Source organism: Stegostoma tigrinum, chromosome 6 (assembly GCF_030684315.1).
Source record: "Stegostoma tigrinum isolate sSteTig4 chromosome 6, sSteTig4.hap1, whole genome shotgun sequence".
NCBI lineage: Eukaryota > Metazoa > Chordata > Chondrichthyes > Orectolobiformes > Stegostomatidae > Stegostoma > Stegostoma tigrinum.
In genome coordinates this window covers 9160123-9183088 of record NC_081359.1, presented here as the reverse complement: position 1 = coordinate 9183088, position 22966 = coordinate 9160123, and positions in this window count along the sequence as shown.

Genomic DNA, 22966 nt, shown 5'->3' with positions numbered 1-22966 from the left:
GGTCGAGATGGTAGTCTTTATTTCACCTTAGTCCGGCTTTTCACTGAACAATTCACGTTGGTAGCAGTAGGTCAACATATGCATAAAATATAACACACTGCATTGTAGAAGAGAAAGAATATGTTTATTGATGAAAATATACTGGAGAGAATTTAGACAGTACATAGAAAGAGAAAGCAAGATATACACATAGGGTTGAGCAACATGCCATTTCTGAGAAGCTTCACAAAGTGCACTGCAACTATCTGAATGGAAGTCCACTGACTGTTGATTTTTAGATTAGATTAGATTCTCTACAGTGTGGGTACAGGGCCTTCGGCCCAACAAGTCCACACCACCCCTTGAATCATCCCACCCAGACCCATCCCCCTATAACCCACACACCCCTGAACACTATGGGCAATTTAACATGGCCAATCCACCTAACCTGCACATTTTTGGACTGTGGGAGGAAACTGGAGCACCCGGAGGAAACCCATGCAGACATGGGGAGAATGTACAAACTCCACACAGACAGTCGCCTGAGGCGGGAATCGAACCCGGGTCCCTGGTGCTGTGAGGCTGCAGAGCTAACCACTGAGCCACCATGCTGCCCCTTCCACAAAAGGAATTTGTGGAAGAAAATAAGAAATTTTGTTTATAGAAGTTCTTTCATAGCTTTAGGTTATCACAGAATATTTGACAGTAAATGAAGTATTTTTAAAGAGCAGTCACCCTTATGATGGAAATGTTACAGCCAATATCACGCAGAAAGCACAAGAATCAGCATTTAGAAAATAGCCAGACTACTTAGTTTAGAACAGAGTAGAATATCCTTTTATTATCACATGTACCACATTGTACAAGTACAGTGAAAAAAAAAGCTTTTAAAATATCTGCCTCTTACGGCGTCACCTTAGGAAGAAATACATAGGTACAAATCTTGGATACAGAAGTGGAATAAGAAGTAGTTACATTAGTTTGTACGACTTAAAAAGAAGCTAAAAATAATCCATTGTTAAAGGATTGACATTACAGTCAGGTAAAACATTTCAACTTGACATTACACTGCAGCAGCTCAACGGAGGGCTCGACATCGAGTCTGACCGCCCTCACCAGATGCTAGTCCAACAGCTGTCCCTGCTCTGCTCCAAGCCTCCAGTCTGCTCCATACTGACAGTCAACTGTTCCAAGGTAAGTTCCATGTCTGCCTCCCCCACCCCGAGCCAATCTCCACTTGGGGTGTACAGCCGATGAGCTGCTCTGGAACTCACTCCCCATACATTGCTCCAACTTCCCCTACTGATTGAGGGTTTTATAATGACAAAGACATTGGGAAAACTATACTGTTCTTTTAGAATATTACTGTGCAATTGACATCACCTTCTGAGAGATGGAGATTCAGTTCAAGGTCTCATTTCAAAGTTGACACTTATGAGGAAAGGTCTTATGACGAAAGGTGAGGGACTTGAGGCTGTTCTTGTTAGAGAGAAGAATGTTAAGAGGCGTCTTAATAGAGACATACAAGATGATCAGAGGATTAAATAGGCTTGTCAGTGAGAGCCTTTTTCCTCGGATGGTGATAGCTAGCACGAGGGGACATAGCTTTAAATTGAGGGGTGATAGATATAGGACAGATGTCAGAGGTAGGTTCTTTACTCAGACAGTAGTAAGGGCATGGAATACTCTACCTGCAACTGTCGTAGACTCGCCAAGTTTAAGGGCCTTTAATGGTCGTTGGATAAACATATGGATAATAATGGAATAGTGTAGGTTAGATGGGCTTCACTTTCACAGATCGGCACGACATCAAGGGCTGAAGGGCCTGTACTGCACTGTAGTGTTCTATGTTCTATGTTCCAACACAGAAAATATTTTAATATATTGTGAATGAGCCTGATCACTAGACCTTTGAATGTGAGTGCCAGGTTAAAGTACTGTTGTTGAGATCTTTGGGTAAAAGCAAACTGCAAATTATAGGTATCGTTTGCTGCTGGCGATGTTTAATCTCATCACTACTGAACATAATACCAGAGAAGTATAGTGATAACAAGGTGGGGAGCTGGGTGAACACAGCAGGCCAAGCAGCATCAGAGGAGCAGGAAAGCTGACATTTCAGGCCTGGACCCTTCTTCAGAAACCAGAGAAGTATATTTCCATTCCCATCAGTGCTTCCCTCCTTCCACTCCATTAGACTCCCAATAATGTTTGGAAGACTGAACTCCTCTTATGCCACTCCAATGGCAGAAGGGTGTCAACTGCCTGCACTAACTTCACTAGCCCCAACAATCTCTGCACACCTGAAAGCATCTGTACACAAATCTGAGTTCTCCTTCTCAGCTGTAGTCTCATTTAGCAGTCTACCTGATGCCATGGCACAGGGATGACTGGCTCTCCAATAAGCAACCAACTCCATGACCCAACATGCACCCCAGATACCCAACCAAATTTCAAAAATGCCACTTATAACAAGCTGGCAATACACTTACTAACTACATCAATTGGCTTCCCTTCCAAATCAGGTAGTTGCTTTTAGATCCCACCACCTGCTTTCAGCAGAAAAACCCAGCACTCACTCACTTTGGCTACCACTCCTACCAGGACTGTAGCGTTCTGCCCCTTGAAAATTTTCTGTGAATCAGAAGTTGTATGGATTTGTAAATTATCAGTGGTATCGAGTGAACTTGATTAAACTTGTTGAAGGAAATATCTCTGAATATTTTTATTGACACTGCAAAGCATTTGATGAAGTTCCTCATTGTTAAATCTGAAGTTATGGAATTGAAAGCAGATTATCAACTCGATTAGGAATTTGGTGCAATGGTAAGAGATGGTGATTTAGAGAAATAGACAACTAGGCTAATCGACAGGATGTGGCCAGTGCCATTCTGCAAAGAAAGGCATTGAGATTTCAGCAGTTCAGCATATTTATGAATGAGTGGATAGTGACATATCCAAAAGTGATCCAAATACACAGATCCCTAGAATGTCATCGGCAAAAACAGGAAATAATCAACAAAATGAGAATGGACTGTTAGCCCCTATATTTGCAGAACGAAGATACAAGGTGGTGTTATTATGCTAGAGCTGAACTAACTCTTGGGTAACGATATTAAGATGCTGTGAGCAGTCTGGGCATCATGCATGTCAAAGGTTATTTTGGCCATGCAGATTCTGAAGAAAGGTCTCTGAACTTGAAATGGTGACTCTGTTTTCTCTCCACTGAAAGTTTTGCCAGCAATTTATGTTTTTCCTTCAAATTTCAAGCATCTGCTGTTCTTTGTTTTATTTCCCAGAATGATACCTGATTTTCCAGTGGTTAAATTAGGAGGGCTTAAATAAACAAACATTGCATTCCCTAGAGTTTAGAAAGTTAATGATTGATTTGATTGAAATTCTCAAGATAGTTCAGTGAACTCATCATGATTGTATCGCTGTCAGAAGTGAAGTCGGGCAACAGTTGGACATACAGAGATCACTGGAGGCCTGGAACTTTCCCCTACAGATGGAATTAATACTGAGTGAATTAATTACTTTGAGTCTAAAATCAATAATTATATCCAAGAGCAACATTGTAAATCTGATATAAAAATCAGAAAATGCTAGAACAACATAGCCAGACTGGCATCAGCTGCAGATCACAAAAGATTTAATATTTAAACACTGATGATGGACTCAGAATATGAACTCTATTTCTCTCTCCATTCTGAAGTTTTTACACTTCCCTTGGAGATGGGATGGGTGTGTAAAAGTGGATTCCATGTCATGCCATGCCAATGGCATGGATCAGTTGATTGCCTGGCCACCCTGACCTTCGCAGGTATTTTACCCATGGTGTGGGAGGTGTTGGACCGTCCAATTGTTACCCATAGTTCAAGTGAGGCACTGAAATTGCTAATTTTACTCCCAGCATGAGAGGCCCAAGCCAGATCTCCAGACTGTCAAGCAAGAATTGCCAGCCTGATGGGTGACCTGACTGCTTTCTTCAGGAAATTTTGCAGTCACATCAGTGACCTCCACACCCAGTAACTCTACTGAGTCAGGACATCTGCTAGAAGTTTGATTGGCTTGCAGCTCTGTAAGGAAAGCTTCTTGTTCAAAGGTAGAAGCCCAGCTCAAACCAATTACATGTCTAACGGCTGGTAAATGAGAATGAGGTAGTCTGCCAACAGACGTCGGCTCACAGCAGACTTTTATGGCTGGGCCCCAATTCCAGCACAAAGTTTAACCTAATATGCGCAACAGTGAATGAATATATAGAGTTAGGCCACAGATTAATCATCATATAACTGAATGACAGGAAGACGTAAATGGTCTACTCCTGTCATCAAGGTTCTATATCCTACAAGAGACTTATATTTACTGGATGATAACATTTCAATTTTTATAATAATCGTATTCTGTCTCCCAGTTTATACATGAATTAGACATTCAAATTATTCTCATAAATAATTATTTACAGACATTAAGTATAAATTATAATTCTACAGCTACAAAACAACATTAGGATAAGGATATCCGCACAAATTCGGTAACGCATACAAACTAAATTATGGAAGAGTCAGGAATATTGGGCCAAAAAACCACCTGCTATATATTGCCTACAGAAAATATAAACAATTTAAAAGGAAACACAGAAGAAAGGCTGACTAGAATTTCTCTTGACTGCAATTTATTTTCATGAAAGATTTCAAATTTTGCAGATTTGTCATATTTAAACTTTATAGCATGACAATTGTATCAGTGATAATGGGAACTGCAGACGCTGGAGAATCCAAGATAATAAAATGTGAGGCTGGATGAACACAGCAGGCCAAGCAGCATCTCAGGAGAACAAAAGCTGACATTTCAGGCCTAGACCCTTCATCAGAGAGGAGGATGGGGTGAGGGTTCTGGAATAAGTAGGGAGAGAGGGGAAGGTGGACCAAAGATGGAGAGAAAAGAAGATAGATGGAGAGGAGTGTATAGGTGGGGAGGTAGGGAGGGCATAGGTCAGCCCAGGGAAGATGGACAGGTCAAGGAGGTGGGATGAGGTTAGTAGGTAGGAGGTGGAGTTGCGGCTTGGGGTGGGAAGAAGGGATGGGTGAGAGGAAGAACAGGTTAGGGAGGCAGAGACAGGCTGGACTGGCTTTGGGATGCAGTGGGTGGAGGGGAAGAGCTGGGCTGGTTGTGTGGTGCAGTGGGGGGAGGGGAGATTTTGGGATGTGGTGGGGGAAGGGGAGATTTTGAAGCTGGTGAAGTCCACATTGACACCATTGGGCTGCAGGGTTCCCAAGCGGAATATGAGTTGCTGTTCCTGCAACCTTCGGGTGGCATCATTGTGGCACTGCAGGAGGCCCATGATGGACATGTCATCTAAAGAATGGGAGGGGGGGGGTGGAAATGGTTCGCGACTGGGAGGTGCAGTTGTTTATTGCGAACCGAGCGGAGGTGTTCTGCAAAGCGGTCCCCAAGCCTCCGCTTGGTTTCCCCAATGTAGAGGAAGCCACACCGGGTACAATGGATGCAGTATACCACATTGGCAGATGTGCAGGTGAACATCTGCTTCACATGGAAGGTCATCTTGGGGCCTGGGATAGGGGTGAGGGAGGAGGTGTGGGGGCAAGTGTAGCACTTCCTGCGGTTGCAGGGGAAGGTGCCGGGTGTGGTGGGGTTGGAGGGCAGTGTGGAGCGAACAAGGGAGTCATGGAGAGAGTGGTCTCTCCGGAAAGCAGACAGGGGTGGGGATGGAAAAATATCTTGGGTGGTGGGGTCGGATTGTAGATGGCGGAAGTGTCGGAGGATGATACGTTGTATCCGGAGGTTGGTGGGGTGGTGTGTGAGAACGAGGGGGATCCTCTCTGGGCGGTTGTGGCAGGGGCGGGGTGTGAGGGATGTGTTGCGGGAAATGCGGGAGATGCAGCCAAGGGCGTTCTTGACTACTGTGGGGGGAAAGTTGCGGTCCTTGAAGAACTTGGACATCTGGGATGTGCGGGAGTGGAATGCCTCATCATGGGAGCAGATGCGGGGGAGGCGGAGGCATTGGGAATAGGGGATGGAATTTTTGCAGGAGGGTGGGTGGGAGGAGTGTATTCTAGGTAGCTGTGGGAGTCAGTGGGCTTGAAATGGACATCAGTTTCTAGCTGGTTGCCTGATATGGAGACTGAGAGGTCCAGGAAGGTGAGGGATGTGTTGGAGATGGCCCAGGTGAATTGAAGGTTAGGGTGGAAGGTGTTGGTGAAGTGGATGAACTGTTCGAGCTCCTCTGGGGAGCAAGAGGCGGCGCCGATACAGTCATCAATGTAACAGAGGAAGAGGTGGGGATTGGGGCCTGTGTAGGTGCGGAAGAGGGACTGTTCCATGTAACCTACAAAGAGGCAGGCATAGCTGGGGCCCATACGGGTGCCCATGGCCACCCCTTTTGTCTGTAGGAGGTGAGAGGAATCGAAAGAGAAGTTGTTGAGGGTGAGGACGAGTTCGGCTCGGCGGATGAGGGTGATGAAGGGTCTAGGCCCGAAACGTCAGCTTTTGTGCTCCTGAGATGCTGCTGGGCCTGTTGTGTTCATCCAGCCTCACATTTTATTATCTAGCATGACAATTGTTGTCTACCTCTTTATTTCCATGTTTTCATTAGTCACTCAGATATGTACAAAAACATTTTCAACATCATTTCAGTCTCCTTTAGTAGTTCAAAGGAGATCAGAAAGTCATGAAAGCAGTGAGCCCACTTCTAAACAGTTACACACACTACCATTTTTTTCTCCAGAAAAACTAATTTTAATCCAACAAATGACATGAGATTTATTGTTCATTCATTAACAATTGCATTGCATAATTCACATAATAAAATGGCAAGAAGTCTGTACATTAAACCCTGGGCTGTACTGGGGTAGCTGATAACACCCACAATGTCAGTAGGAGGTTCACAAATAGTTTCAATATTCCATGACGCTTGCTTCATGTGTTTTGTAAGGACAGGATTATGGCACCCACCCACTCATGTCACTTTGAAAGTTACATTGCCAATATTCACAAGTAAGAGTAAAACAGATGCATGACCATCTTGGACAGCTGACTGACATGTGCAGCATTAGATTTTGACAAGTCTTCATCACGCTCAGGTGAAGAGCAGGGTCAGGCATAGTGGTCCTGAAAGATTAGTGAGAAAGAAGAAAAACAATTTGAAATACCTTTAGGTCATTGTCATAAGATCATTGACAAACATAGTCATTTATTTTGTAATGTATCTACTCCTACATCAAATTCTCAAAGCTCAAGGTCATAGGGATTATAGACAGCGTAGGAAGAAACTGTGACAAAGTGATGTTTTCTTCAAATTGTGCAGCACTGCAGGCCTATGCTTTGTGGCATTCTACATTTATGCCAACTCTGAATTGACAGGCAGAGCATTGATAAATTATCCATTCTTACAAAAAAATCCAGAAAGAAATATTCAAACTGCATGCTCTATGTTCCATTGCCTGTCGCAGAGTCATTTTACACAAAATTATTTTGCAATTTTTCAAGTAGATGATTTCTTCTATGTCTCCTGCATACAGTTTGGATGATGAGGATGCCATACTTTCCTGACAGTCTCGCCATTAATATTCCATTTACAGTGAATTTGGTTCAGCCTGCCTGAAATCATTTGAAAATGGAATCGCTTGTGACAATTGATATCACAACTCCAGTCTCCTCCTCCCCCCACTACCCCACATCCTTGATCCCATTTCTATATGTACATGACAAATTAGTTTCAGCAACAACTTGAATATGCATAGCATCCTTCAAGTAGAAAAGCATCCAAAGCTCTTCACAGTTTCATAATCAGCCAAATGTTGGCACCACATCAAAGTGCAAGCTATTATGAGGGATGATTCAATCCCTGTTGGAAAAGACATATTTTAAGGAGGATTGTATTGGAGGAAAGAATGTTGTAATTAAGGTTTATTCAGTGAATTTAAGAATTTTTGCGCCAGATTGGATGTGCAGATTAGGTGGATTAGCCTTGGGAAATGCAGGTTTACATGGATAGGATAGGAGGGTGGGATGCTCTTCGGACGTTCGGTGTGGATTTGATGGGTCAAATGGCCTGCTTCCATACTGTTGGCATTCTACAATGGTTAAAGGTGCTACCCCAGTAAACGAAGTGAGAAATGTGGTAAGTGCTGGGTTCAAAAGAAACTTGACTTCTCGGGACAGTAGAGGGCTGAGTCAAGATACGGGGGTGGGGGGTGGGGGCGCGGGTAGATTAGAGTGGAAGACTAAGAAATTTAAATTGATTCCCAATCCAGCAATAATTTCAATCAAGAAGCTTACTTAAGGTGGCTAAAACTGCCCACAGTACTCTAGACATGGTCTCACCAGTACCTTGTACAATTACAATATGACATCTCTCTCCTTATACTCCAACCCCCTTGAAATAAAGCCGACATTCTATTACCTGTTGCCCTTGTGTGCTCACTTTCCGTGTTTCATGTACCACTATCCCCAAATCTCTTTGTGTTGAAACTTTCTGCAAGTAATGGGTGACACTATCTGGAGCATTGAGCAAGTTGCTGGTCACTTTTATTTAAGGAAGAATGTAAGTGTATTGGAGGCAGCTTTGAAAAGGTTTACGGGGTTAATGTCTGGAAAGTGGGGAGTGGGTTACATTATTAGAAAATGTTAAAAGCTTTAGGCCAGGCTAGGCTTGAGGTACAAGATTTTGAGGGATCATGACAGGATAAATGTGGAGAGCATATTTCCCATTATGAACTAAGGGTCAGTGCTTAAAAATCAGATGTTACATCTTTAAAAGAGAGAAACCAGGATCTTGAAAAGCTGAAGGAAGCAGAGTATTTGAATTTTTTAAAGACTATGGGAGGTTAATTCTCATTAAGAAGAGGGCTGAAATAATCAGGGTAAGTGAGTTTAAATTGACACCATCTTGAAGAGAGAAGAGGAGGTTGGTCCAATCAGAGGACAGAGGTCAAGACAATCAAAATGGAAATTGAAATCATCTGAGAATGAAGAGTTGCTCATCTGGGCACAGACGGAGAAAAGGAGCAAATTAATGAGTGAGATATTTGGGGCAGGAGTGGAGAATAATTTTAAAGCAAATGTGTGGAGGAGAAAGAAGATGAGGTAAGAGAAGGAAGAGAAGGTTCTCAGGAGAGATGCCAAGGTATGAGCAGTGATTAGAGCCATAGCATCTGCTGTTTGAGGGGCCACATGGAGAAAGTATCATAGGTAAATGTCAGGGTGTCGCCACTCGTACCACATTTCTGTCAAAGTCATGATTTAAGTGCCATCATCTCCAATAAAGTAAAATATGGTAAAGGCTGTGTTTTGAACATACACACATTCTAAGGAAATTACAGAGAGTGCAGGGATTGCTGGATGACTCAAAGGGATCAGCAGTGAGTGAAATTGGCAGAAGGGGAAGGTAACTGAGGATACTGGACCCCACTGGGTAAATTAGATAGGAAGAAGGAAGATAGGTTAACTGTTTATCACTGTTCAGTAGCTGGTACCTCACTGACAGTGTCACACAGGAAAGTTATAGAATTACAGAAGGGAATGGCAGTAGTAACTAATGGCAGAGATGGAAATAATTAGCCCAGGTCCAGATCAGAAGGCAAATGTTCTTGTGAGTGGTATTAGAATCCCAGCTGACGTTATTACTGCGCATGTTAGATTCCAGGCTCAAATCTAGTTAATATTATGTTTTGTTTTAGTTTTACCAATATTGTGTCTCACTGAAACATGTGTATACAGCATTCAAGATTTTGTTTGAGTTTGATTTACAAGGAGAGACTGGATAGGCTGGTTCTGTTATCCACTGGAGTGTAGGAGGTTTAGAGGTGAATTTATAAAGGTTTATAAAACCGTGATGGGTGTAGATAAGGTGAATAGCAGGTGTATTTTCAGTAGGATGGGGGATGTCAAGACAAGGGGGCATTTTTTAAGATGAGAAGAGAAAGGTTTGAAAATAACATGATGGACAATTTTTTATTCAGAGAATGTTTCATGTGCGGAACGAACTCCCAGAGCAAGTCATGGACACGGGTACAGTTACAATGGTTTAAAAAAAAGATAAGTATTTGAATAAGAAATACTTGGACGAATATGGGCATGCACAGTCAGGCATGACTAGTTTTGTTTTGGATTATGCTCGATGTGGATTGGTTAGATCGAAGGGTCTGTATCCATGCTATATGGCTATCATTCTATGACTCTATATAAAATAAAAGTTTGCTAAGCAATGATATGAATGTAAAATGGAATAAGTTAATCTGTTTATTTCTAAAGTGAATTCAATATCTTTGAAGCACAATAATGCAAAGTAATTCGAAACACTCTTATCCCTGTAAATTTACATTTCCCATGGCCAATCCACCTGATCTGCATGTCTTTGGACTGTGGCAGGAAACCACTGCAAGCACAAGAAGAATGTGCAAACTTCACACAGACAGTCATCCAAGGCTGGAATCAAGCCTGGGTCCCTGGTGCTCTGAGGCAGCACTGTTAACCACTGAGCCACTGCACTGCCCTTATACGGTGGCCAACAGCAACCTTTGTATAGCACACACACCTAACTCCTTTTCTCTAATACCTCAATAGTTTTACAATCACTGTAGCTTTAACATCTAGACTGGAAACATTCAGAACACTCAGTTGAGGAGAAACATCTCCACCCAAAAGGTAATAGAATTCCCTGAGTCTAGGCCCAAAATGTCAGCTTTTGTGCTCCTAAGATGCTGCTTGGCCTGCTGTGTTGATCCAACCCCACACTTTGTTATCTCAAGGCTACTTTGTTGATTTTTTTAAAGCAAGGGTAGATAGATTTTTGAACAGTAAAGGAATCAAAGGTTATAGTGAGTTGCAGGTAAGTGAAGCTGAGTCCATGAAAAGATCAGGCATGATCTTGTTGAACGTTGCAGCAGGCTCAATGAGCCAGACGACCTACTCCTGCTCCTATTAATTATGTTCTTTTCTTTGTCTTCCTGGAGTAGAATACACCTAAGTTTTAACAAACTCAGCTTAAAATCCTCTTCAGGGCTTTATCTCCACACTTCTGCTCTGGGATTATCACTAATTCCTTACTGTAAAGTTAATCTAGTTGTATTATACTGTCCCCTTTTCACGAGGACTGTTCTATGCAAGAACATCACCAAGCCACTCCAAACAATGTAAAATTAAAATAAAAATCTCCTCCTTTAAGCTATGGATATTAACGTTAAGCTTAAAATAGTTCCCACAGAATGTCTATCAGAAACATAGAGGTACAATTTTCTACATTGCTAGGTCATAAAATCCTGAAGTAAACAAAAACTTATTGAATCAGACAGTTTATATTGCAGTGGATACAGAGCAGTTTACAGCAAAGATTAGGATTGCTCTATCCTGATTGTGAGATTAACAAGGAGACAATATAAAATAGTTAAATCAAATCTGTGAGCGTAAGATGAAGTTGGTTTGAGAGAAGTTGAAACCAGCATGCAGCAGAAGCTATAAATAAGGTCATTCAAACAGACATTTTGCTGCTGCGTCTCCTTACTCCTACATTAAATTTTGAACTGAAAGCTCAAGGCCACAGAGTTAGAGACAGTGTGAAAATAAAGTGTAACAAAGTGATGTTGTTTTCAAGTCTTGCAGCATTGAAGCTTACGCTTCATGGCATTTTACTTTTACAGCAACTGAGTGCTGACACCACTGAGCTTTGCTGAATAAACATTTTGCCAAAATATATATATAAAGATAAACAAAAAGAATACTGATCAAACTGCAGGCTCTTTGATTCTTTCATTGCCTTTTTAAAATAAATTATTTGGGCTCTTTTAAACTGACAACCTGTTTAAAGTCCTGGTGCATAGTTTGGATGATGTGGATACCATATTTTCCTGACAGTCAAACCATTAAGCATTCAATTTACACTGAATAGTACCTCAGGGATTTGGCAGGCCTGAAGTTGTTTGAAGATAGAAAAGCTTATGACAATTCACAACTATTTCACAATTCAACACCCACACACCTCTGTTTCCAAGTAGATGTCAAATTAGTTTCATATAAACAACTAAAATCTTCCATTTACATAGCACTCTTAGTACACAAGTGTCCCAAGGTACATTTCAGAAGCACAATCAAACAGAATTTGTAACAGAATCAAAGAAGGGGATTATAAGGGTGACTAACAGCTGTGCAAAATGCATGGCTTTTGCAGTAGGTGTTAAAGGAAAGTCAGAACGTGAGCGATTTATGGAGAGAAGCCTCAAGACTTGAGGTGAAAGTACAGAAGCCAATCCCAGCTGGGATGATGGGAATGTGATACAGAAGAGATCAGAGCTGAAAGAACATATGGGACAATATTAACAACCAGAACATGTCTTCACATAATATTTCTAACACAAGCCATTTCATAACAGCACAATAAAACAAAAGTACGGTACTGAACCACATGAAAATATAGCACATCATTTCACCCAAAGATTGGTAGATGAAAGAGGAGGAGGGAAGTAGACAAGTGTAGGAGGCAATCCCAGAGTTTGGAGCCTAGCTACTGAAGGCACAGCCTCCACTGCTGTTGCAATTGCAATCGGGAATGCACAAAACACCAGGATTTGATGAGCTCAGCTACTTCCAAGGGTTGTGGTGAGCTGGGAACCCATGTGTTTCTGGCTAGGCTGAAGACAATAATGCCTATCCTATCATACAGGTTTCTCTCACTTCCCTGCACCAGTGCAAGTTGACTCCTTCCATCTGGAGGGAGCTTCTTGCATGGAAATTATAACAATCGCACAACCACGAGGATTCAGCTGTGCAGTTGTAAGTTTCCTTGTAGGAAATGCTGCAGTTCAATAACCATTTATTTTTTGTAAAACAGTGTTGACTTGGATACTGGTCCCTGTTGATATGGTACTTAAAGAAGTGGTCATTGGAGATCATTGTGAGCTACAGCCCTCCATGTCCTGATTTCCCTTTGCTGTCTGTAATCTCTTTGTCAGTCATGCTGACTGTAGTCCCCATTATGGAAAGCAGGCATCCAGCTGACAGCTGTTCAAAATCCTTGGATCTGCTGGCAAAGTCCAGCACCACAGCTGTGTAAACGCAAAATTTGTTCAAATTCCTTCAACAGCGCAATGCATTTCACCCACTCACTCTGCAGTCCCAAAAATAAAAACGATGGTGCTTCTTTTAAATGACTGAGATGTCACTGGGTCAAGCATGGAAACAGGGCCTTCAGTCCAACTCATCCATGCTGGCCAGATATCCTAAATCAATCTAGTCCCGTTAGCCAGCATTTGTCCAAAATCCCTCCAATTCCTTCTTATTCTTGTACCCATCCAGATGTCTTTTAAATGTTATAATTGTATCAGCCTCCACCATTTCCTCTGGCAGTTCATTCCATATACACACCACCCTCTGCATGTAAATGTTGCACTTTATGTCTCATTTAAATCTTTTCCCCTCACCTTAAACCTATCCCCTCTAGTTTTGGACTTCTCTACTCTGAGGAAAAGATCTTGACTACTCACCCTGCCCGCGTCCCTTCATGATTTTATGAACTTCTATAAGGTCATCCCTCAGCCTCCAACACCCCAGGTAAAATAGTCCCAGTGTATTCAGCCTCTCCCTGTAGCACAAATCCTGCAAACCTGGCAATATCCTTGTAAATCTTTTCTGAGCCCTTTCATGTTTCACAACATCCTTCCTAGTAAGGTATCTCATGCAATTGAAGATGTGTACAACTAGGTAAAGCAGTGACAACCAGACAGTGTGAGATACAAAGCATCAGATTCTACATCAAATCTGTTTGATGCCACATTCTGCTAACTCTATGTTTTCAGGGCACAGAAGATACACACAAATTATCACCCTTACAGTCACAGTGCTTCGCGTGAGCCACACTGAAGGTGGGTGGAAACAGTCTGACTCCTATTTTCAAAACTCTAGGCTTCTACAACACTGACAGAATTTTTGGAGTCTATTTTTTGGAAACACAAAGTTAGAGGAATGTTGCGACGCTGGAATAAAAATTAAAATAAGGATCAAGGAATTCAAACACAATGATGAGTTTTTTTTCAGAAAACAGGAACTAATTAATTTGTTTGGGTTTGTCAGGTGATCCTGTTATAAGCAGATTTTACAAGAGTCAATTAAGGAAAATAAAGAAAATAAATGGAAAATTCCTCTCTGACATCCTAAAGGAATCAAAACTAATCCAAGAGATCACATAGCTCCTGATTTATGTTACTGGATACCTGCCTTCTGTACGGGATAATCTCTACCCTAGCCAGAAACCATTCTAGCTTTCACCTGAAAGATCACAAAGAAGAAGCATTCACCTCACAAACCAGCAACCTGTTCCACTGGTCCACCATTCTTTCAGAAAAATAACTGCCTCATATCCAATTAGTTCTGCCCTTGCATAATATGTCAGCATGACCCCTAGTCCTTTCCAAACTATTCAATTGAAATAATTGATCTACATAAATGCAGTCGTCCCTTTATTATTTAATAAACTTCAGTCAAATCATCCCTAAGTGTATGCTTCTCAAAACTATGGAGACACTACTCATTGAGCTTTTATGGATAATGAAGGGTTCTTAAACCGGGAATCAATCTGTCACCCAGCTTTGTACTCTTTCATCAACTGATGAGGTGAAAACCCATCATGGCATTCACAGCTCAGTTCCTAACCAAGGTTTTATAGAAGGAGAAAATAATATGTTTTGTTTGAGAGTGAATACACACCAGAACCCTGTTTATTTAACAATAACTTCAAAACATTGGGCATGGATAATTAAAGATGGAAGCAATAAAACATGATCTTTGTTCTTCCTTTTATCACCGGCCTTTAGTTCTTTTCATTCCAAAGTGCATGGATGTGACCTCTTCTTGCATATGATGTGACGATTTCCTAACATAATTTTCCAACATGTCTATGTTTCCCAACATATCGAAGCTGCTTTGTGGCGTACTCCACAGTGCAGATTTTTATGCATTTCTTGGTATTGTACACAAACTTACTGATCACTTTCTCAACACTCATCAAGATCATTAGTAAAAATAGCAAAGGTCACAGTTTCAAACTATGACATCACGAATAACTAATCATAGAAATTGCTGGAGAAAGCAAGAACTGGCAGCATCTGTTGGGAGGAGAGCAGTGTCAATGTTTCAGGTCTGGTGACTGTCCTTCTGAACATTAACTCTGCTTTCTCTCCGCAGATGCTGCTCGACCTGTTGGGTTTCCTAGCCATTTCTGTTTATGTTTAGGATTTTCAGCATCCGCAGTTCTTTCTTTTTTGTATAGGTAACGAATCACCAAGCAAATCCAAATCAATCACAACCAATTTCTGCTCACAGCTATCCAACACTGTTTCAATATCTTCAATTCATTTAAGCATATGGTACACAAGCCTTTTTAAGTAGTTAGAATCCTTTTCAAAATCCAGGCAAACAATATCTAATTTCATCAATGAGCATGGAAACTTATTCAAAAAATTGAATCATTATTCATTTGCAACCTTCTGTTCTGTCAGCAGTGATAGGTATTCCTGAAATGACCTTCTCTGCTAAGTTGTAATTCATAAAGTCATAGCCATACAGCACAGAAATAGACCCTTTAGTCCAACCAGTCCACGCCAACCCTAATTCCAAACTAAACTAGTCCCATCTGCCTGCACTTGAGCCATTTCCCTCCAATCATTCCTTATATGTGTGCTTATCCAAAAATATTTTAAATGGTGTAACTATACCCACATACACCACTTCCTCTAGAAGTTCATTCCATTCACAAACCACTCTCAATGTAAAAAAAATTGCTCCCCTGTCTTTCAATCATTCTCCTATCACCTTAAAAAATTATGCCTCCTAGTGTTGAAATCCCCCATCGTAGGGAAATGACACCTACCATTAACTATATCTTTACCCCTCATGAATCTACAAATTTCTATAAGGCCATCCCTCAATCTTCTACACTTCAGTGAAAAAAGTCTCCAGATTCTCTTTATAATGGATCAAACCCTCCATTCTTGGCAACATCCTCTTTTCTTAACCCTCTCCAGCTTAATAATATCATTCCTACAACCAGGGCAACCGGAACTAGACGCACTACTCCAAAACCAGCCTCAAAGCAATGCCTGGAAACCGCTCTTGCCAAGGCCGCAAGAAACTGCAGAGAGTTGTGAACGTAGCCCAGCCCATCGTACAGACCAGCCTTCCATCCATTGACTCCTTTTATACTTCCTGCTGCATTTGAAAAGCAACCAATAATTATCAAAGACTTCTCCCATCCTGGTTATACTCTCTTCTAACCTCTTCTGTCTGGCCGGCTATAAAAGTTTGTATACATGCACAAATAGCTTCTTCCCTACTGCTATTAGAATTCTGATTGGACCTCTCAAATTTTAAATTTAATGTTGATCTCACTCTCTGTGTACCTTCTCTGCAAACATTACATTGTATTCTTTTCTCTGTCTCAGTACCTTATGCATTTTGCATTTGATCTGCCCGTACTGCATGCAAAATAAAACTTTTCACTGTACCCAGGTACATGTGACAATAATAAATAAAGCAAATCAAGTCATATGACCAAAGAGGCCTCACCAACACCCTGTACAATACAATCTAGGTCTTCTACTCAAAGGTCTGAGCAATGAAGGCAAGTATGCTAAACACATTCTTAACCATGAGCATCAAAGACGAAGTAAGGCAAAAGGTCTACAGTTAAGTACTTCTGCTTTTTAGGCCTTTCTGCATTAGTAGAATGCATTCTTTTCACTAAAAAGACACACCTCTAACTCAGAAGGCAAATTCAATGTGCCATGCCTTAATGTGTGAATGCAGATTTACTCACTCAGTTTCTAAAGCCCACTGAATAAGTTTTTTTTTCCCCATGGCGGAGATTTAAGTGGGCCTGAAGAAAACTGAAAGGTCAGATACTAGTCAGTCATGAGACAAATTTATTATTGAAATTCTGCCAGATGTGCTGTTCAGGTGAAAGCTTGCACTTCCATGACGGTAGTGAAACTGAGTTAAAGGACGAAACTCTGATCCAATTACATCATCTTAAATGTTATAATAGTTCTGCGAATAATAGGATATAGTCCAACAGGCTTATTTGAAGAAAGAAGCTTTCGGAGTCCCAGAGACAGCAGGAACTACAGAATCTGAGCTAACAAGGTGTAGAGCTGGATGAACACAGCAGGCCAAGCAGCATCAGAGGAGCAGGAAGGCTAATGTTTCGGGCCTAGACCCTCCTTCAGAAGGGGGAGAGGGGAAGGGAGTTCAGAAATAAATAGGAGAGAGGGGGAGGTGGATAGAAGATGGATAGAGGAGAAGATAGGTAGAGAGGAGACAGACAGGTCAAAGAGGCAGGGTTGGAGCCAGTAAAGGTGAGTGTACGTGGGGAGGTAGGGAGGAGATAAGTCAGTCCGGGGAGGACGGACAGGTCAAGAGGGTGGGATGAGATTAGTAGGTAGGAGATGGGGATGGGGCTTGAGGTGGGAGGAGGGGATAGGTGGGAGGAAGGACAGGCTAGGGAGGCGGGGACCAACTGGACTGGTTTTGGGATGCGATAGGGGGAGGGGAGATTTTGAAGCTTGTGAAGTCCGCATTGATCCTTCTTCAACTCTCCACTTTGAGCCGACAGTCTGCAGTGTCGATGGTAGCCATGATGTGGAGGTGCCGGTGTTGGACTTGGGTGGACAAGATCAAAAATCGTACGACACCAGCTTAAGGTGGGGAGGATCTCACCTGAAGGAAGAGTGTGACTCTGATAGCTCATGTCTTCAAATAAACTTGTTGGACTATAACCTGGAGCCATGTGATTTTTGACCTTGTCCAACCCAGTCCAACACTGACACCTCCACATCATTGCTGCAATAATAATTATAGAATGCATGCAATTCCAGTAGAGCTTGTTATGTATGTACAGAAATCACAATTTTTCTATTTTAGTAAACTCCACGTAATTCAGTTTTGATTTAGCCGGTATTTGTCTCTGACCTTCATGAAGTACTTTACGGACAGCTGTAATTTCCATGAACTGCATTCACTTTAACAAGGCATTTACACTTTGCTGCTATGTTCCTCATACCTTTACTGAGATAGTTACCGACTGCTTATTATTCATCAAATCAACTCATTGTTAACACTTTCGTATTTCCCCCAGTCAGTTTGATTTTACCACACTGACAAACAATAAATAACTCATCTTTTCAGCAATGCAAAAATGAACAGGTTTCATGCCAGTGTATACAATACAATTGATTGACTTAAACTCCACAGATTCATGTTTGATTGCATCAGGGCTAAGTCTCTTGAATTTAAATCAGTATATAATTAAACCACTTGAAAATAAGCTGATTATAATTGATGTGCACACACTCTTAGACTTTTTTTATTTCATGCACATAAAAACTTATACTGTAAAGTATTTCCGTTTTATAATAAAATCTGATGAGAATACTTTATCGAGTTTGTATACAAAGGAAGGTGCTCCGAGAGATAGATCAGTTGCGATGATGTTATTGCATTTCCAATCAGCAGTCTATAAGTTAACCATTTAGTCACCTTTGATTCTTTAATGTGTCTGCCACCAGGTAAGTTGCTTCACCAGGCTTTTGAGCATCAGCATGAAAATTTAACCCACTTTCTTTAGCAACACAGCAAGGTCAATCATTGACATTTAGTCAGTTGATTAGCTCATGTTTGTCATTACTTGTTAACTAATCAGTGAGTGTATTTTCCTTAATGTAACATCAGGGAGGTTGAGGGGGACTTTCAGCTCAACCGAGCTCATCTTTGTAGGAAAATGCCTTCCAATGTTCCTATTACATCAGAATTTAAACCATTTGAAGGTTTTGTTCCTCCGTCCACTTAGAAAACTATTGCAAGTAATTACTGAGCTTTACAAGAAGAGATTTTCACTAGTGCCAATCCTAAATAGATCACATGCCAAAGTCAGCCCATGTCACCCTATCCAGCCCCTTGGTCTACCATGATTTATTGCTCTGGATCTATCTCAACAAGCTCATTTCTGCTCCATTCACAGCCATGGCACCATCCTGAAATTGTTTGCCCACTTACTACTTTAAGAAATGAGTTGACCCAATACCAAAGGAACACCTTTGTTTTCTCCCTCAAGCACCATGTGTTGCTCCCTCGAAATGCCTCCTTTTTCCCCAGATGTGGCTGCAAAACAAATGAAACTAATTCCAATTCCTGCACCCAAATCTCAAATCAGGAATAACTATGAATGAATAATCTGTTAGTACTTCCTTCTGCCAATGTCCTTTTAAAGCCAATATCTACTTTAAATTTGTGATAATGAAGAAGGTTAGTCCCATGTGATTTCTGTATAGCTTTACAGGATCACTAATCTGACCTTTAGTCTCTGAATCCTGAACAGTCACAAAAGAATGTATGCAAAGTATCTTATCTGAGTCACATGCAAGATAAGTATTTCAAATAAGAGCTAACAAGATACAATGACTTACATGAGTTTTTATCTTGACTGGGTCACAGTTCAGTATTGTATAATGTTACAGAAATTCCAAGCCCTTAAAACAAACCATTATGGCATGCTTGTTCCTGCAGTCACATTTCAGGTTGGAAAAGTGTTAAAACAATACCTGAAGTCTACACATCACACACACACAGAACATTCATAGATTCTCTCATTGCAATCCATCACTGAGCGTCAAGTCCAAACTGTTAAGAGCAATTTGAAACCCAGTATTAACTTGAAATTCTTCACAGGTCTAAGCCTTCCTTATCACAGGGCAGCATTCAGTAGTAAGGAATGGGGCTGAATTTCCTTTTCCTGTTCAGTAAGTAAAAAATTCTCCTTTTGTTTGCCCAGCGTGGTACAAACTCTTGGGAGGGGCTGTTAGTGTGTGTTCATGTGTGTGTGTAAAACACACAGATCATGTGATCTTTTATGGCCTATCTAATGACATTTTTGAAAGCAACAAGCGCACTTAATTAGTTGAAATGGTGATGAGTGCCTTCCTGTCACAGCCAGAATTAAGCCAAGGGCTGGAGGCCCAGGATCAGATGTGACTCTTGAGTGGACAATGAATGGCAAATGAAAGCCTCCTCCAGCAATTATTGATGTTTACTGGTTGATATGCAGTTTGTACAGAACTGGCTGACTGGTCTTAGGGTCTAGGTCCAAAACGTCAGCTTTTCTGCTCCTGAGATGCTGCTTGCCCTGCTGTGTTCATCCAGCTACACACTTTGTTAACATCATTGTTGTCAGAGATAAACTCCAGCATTAAAAAGGATATCTTCCTCCAGGACTCTTGGAAGTTTTTCACCTTTTCTATCAGATTTTCTTCCAACACAACTTGGACTTGGGAATCAGATTTCATTACTGGAAGCTCAGCTCATAAGAGTGACCAGTCACCAGACAAAATGTATTTGTTGCATCAACCATCAATGAGAGGTAGATGCATTGTTTTATTACTTGATGTCTGCGTATGCACACTCAAAATGTTCATTATAGCAATCATCCAATGCTGTGAGTCCTTTGTTTTCCAATTCCTTGATGCTATACTACTGTTTGCCCGGTTTTGTCACTCAGAAGCTACCAGATAAAATTGCCATAGTCCCAGACACTCATAGGGCTACTCTTTCATTACGGAGAGAGAGAAACAATTGATGGTGGTTTAGGTTAAACCACATATCAAGCAAGGGCTGAGGTTTCTGTAACAGAATAGCTTTTATATAATTTTCATCAAATCATAGAATCCATACCGCAAGGAAACAGGCCATTCAGCCCATCACGTCCATTCTGAAGAGTATCCTACTCAGACCCATCACCCCACCCTGTCCCTGTAACCTTGCATTTCCCATGGCTAATCCAACTGTCCGCACATCCCTGGACACTATGGGCAATTTAGCATGGCCTAACCCAACTAACCTGTACATCTTTGGACTATGGGAAGGAACCACATCACCCGAAGAAAACCCACGCAGACAGGGGGATAATGTGCAAACTCCACACAGACAATTGTCCGAGGGTGGAATCAAACTCATGTCCCTGCTTGTTTGAGGTAGCAGCGCTAACCACTGAGCCACTATGTCATCCTTCCTCAATCAACTTCATTTCTCTTTGCATTTCTGCACATTCTGTCTTATTATTAACTTCTGAACTCTCACTCTCACCGTTTCTCTAATTCATATCCATCCCTATCCTCCCGCAGCCATTAATCACTGCACAAACATCTTGGCCACCTTCTGACATCTCACAAAATCCACCTATTCCTTTTCTTTCTCATGCATATATTCCACCTTCAAATAAACTAAAATCTCCTGCTAATAGGTCTGATCTCTCACTCTTCTATACTTTCTCTGTGTCCCCCACAAACTCCCACGTTGGTGTTTAATTCTACAACTCACTCTATTCCTCATACCAGGCTGGCTGTCCACGTTAATAAAATGTGAGGCTGGATGAACACAGCAGGCCAAGCAGCATCTCAGGAGAACAAAAGCTGACGTTTCGGGCCTAGACCCTTCATCAGAGAGGGGGATGGGGTGAGGGTTCTGGAATAAATAGGGAGAGAGGGGGAGGCGGACCGAAGATGGAGAGAAAAGAAGATAGGTGGAGAGGAGTGTATAGGTGGGGAGGTAGGGAGGAGATAGGTCAGCCCTGGGAAGATGGACAGGTCAAGGAGGTGGGATGAGGTTGGTAGGTAGGATTTGGAGGTGCGGCTTGGGGTGGGAGGAAGGGATGGGTGAGAGGAAGAACCGGTTAGGGAGGCATAGACAGGTTGGACTGGTTTTGGGATGCAGTGGGTGGAGAGGAAGAGCTGGGCTGGTTGTGTGGTGCAGTGGGGGGAGGGGACGAACTGGGCTGGTTTTGGGATGCGGTGAGGGAAGGGGAGATTTTGAAGCTGGTGAAGTCCACATTGATACCATTGGGCTGCAGGGTTCCCAAGCGGAATATGAGTTGCTGTTCCTGCAGCCTTCGGGTGGCATCATTGTGGCACTGCAGGAGGCCCATGATGGACGTGTCATCTAAAGAATGGGAGGGGGAGTGGAAATGGTTTGCGACTGGGAGGTGCAGTTGTTTATTGCGAACCGAGCGGAGGTGTTCTGCAAAGGCTGTCCACGTGTTAATTTTATTTTCTCCTTTCCAGCCCTTCTTGTCCCCACAACAGATGGGGGAGGGGGAAATGATTTATTCCCAATTATCCATCCACATTCAGTCTCAGTCATTAACGAATCCTATCACAGACACTTAGCTGAGAGGAATGTCTGCCCTATCCAGCTGCTGTCAGTTGTGCTTCCATGGGCATTCCAACAAAATGATCGCCTTTCACCCAGCACTGAAGGAGCCATGTATTTGGTGGTGAAATTTTTAGCCTGCTTTAGGTGCTACAATCTATTTATGAGATTGCAATAGCTTTAAAAATGTAATCTCTGAAATGGAAATGATTATTTGAACAATACAATTCTGACAGTGATTATGTCAAAGAGGTAACAGATCAGCTTGAGATGGGCATCACTTGGAATAGTTTTGGAACACGATGAGGAGAGAATTTGAGGGAGGATCAATGTCTTAAAAATTAAAACGTGGAATTAACCTATTTGATCAAGTATTAGTGACTAATAGACCCAACCGGATGTTGCATAATATTAAATATTTATTGAGGGATATACAAAATATCAAAGTTTCATCAATCAACAGAGGCGAAGGATATGGAAAATGTAAATGACAAAAATGGTGTTCAAAGGTCTTAAATCATTAATGCTAACAAGATTATTTCTCTCACTCCCTTTACATGAGCAGAACTGTGAGGAAGATGTAGGGATGCTTCAATGTGATTTGGACAAGTTGAGTGAGTGGGTAAATGTATCACAGACGAAGTTTAATTGGGAAAAGTGTGATGTTATTAACTTTGATAGCAGAACCAGGAAGACAGATTATTTTGCGAATGATGATGATACATCAGAAGAGAGGAGACACCACCAGATCTCGATGCTGCTTGGCCTGCTGTGTTCATCCAGCTCC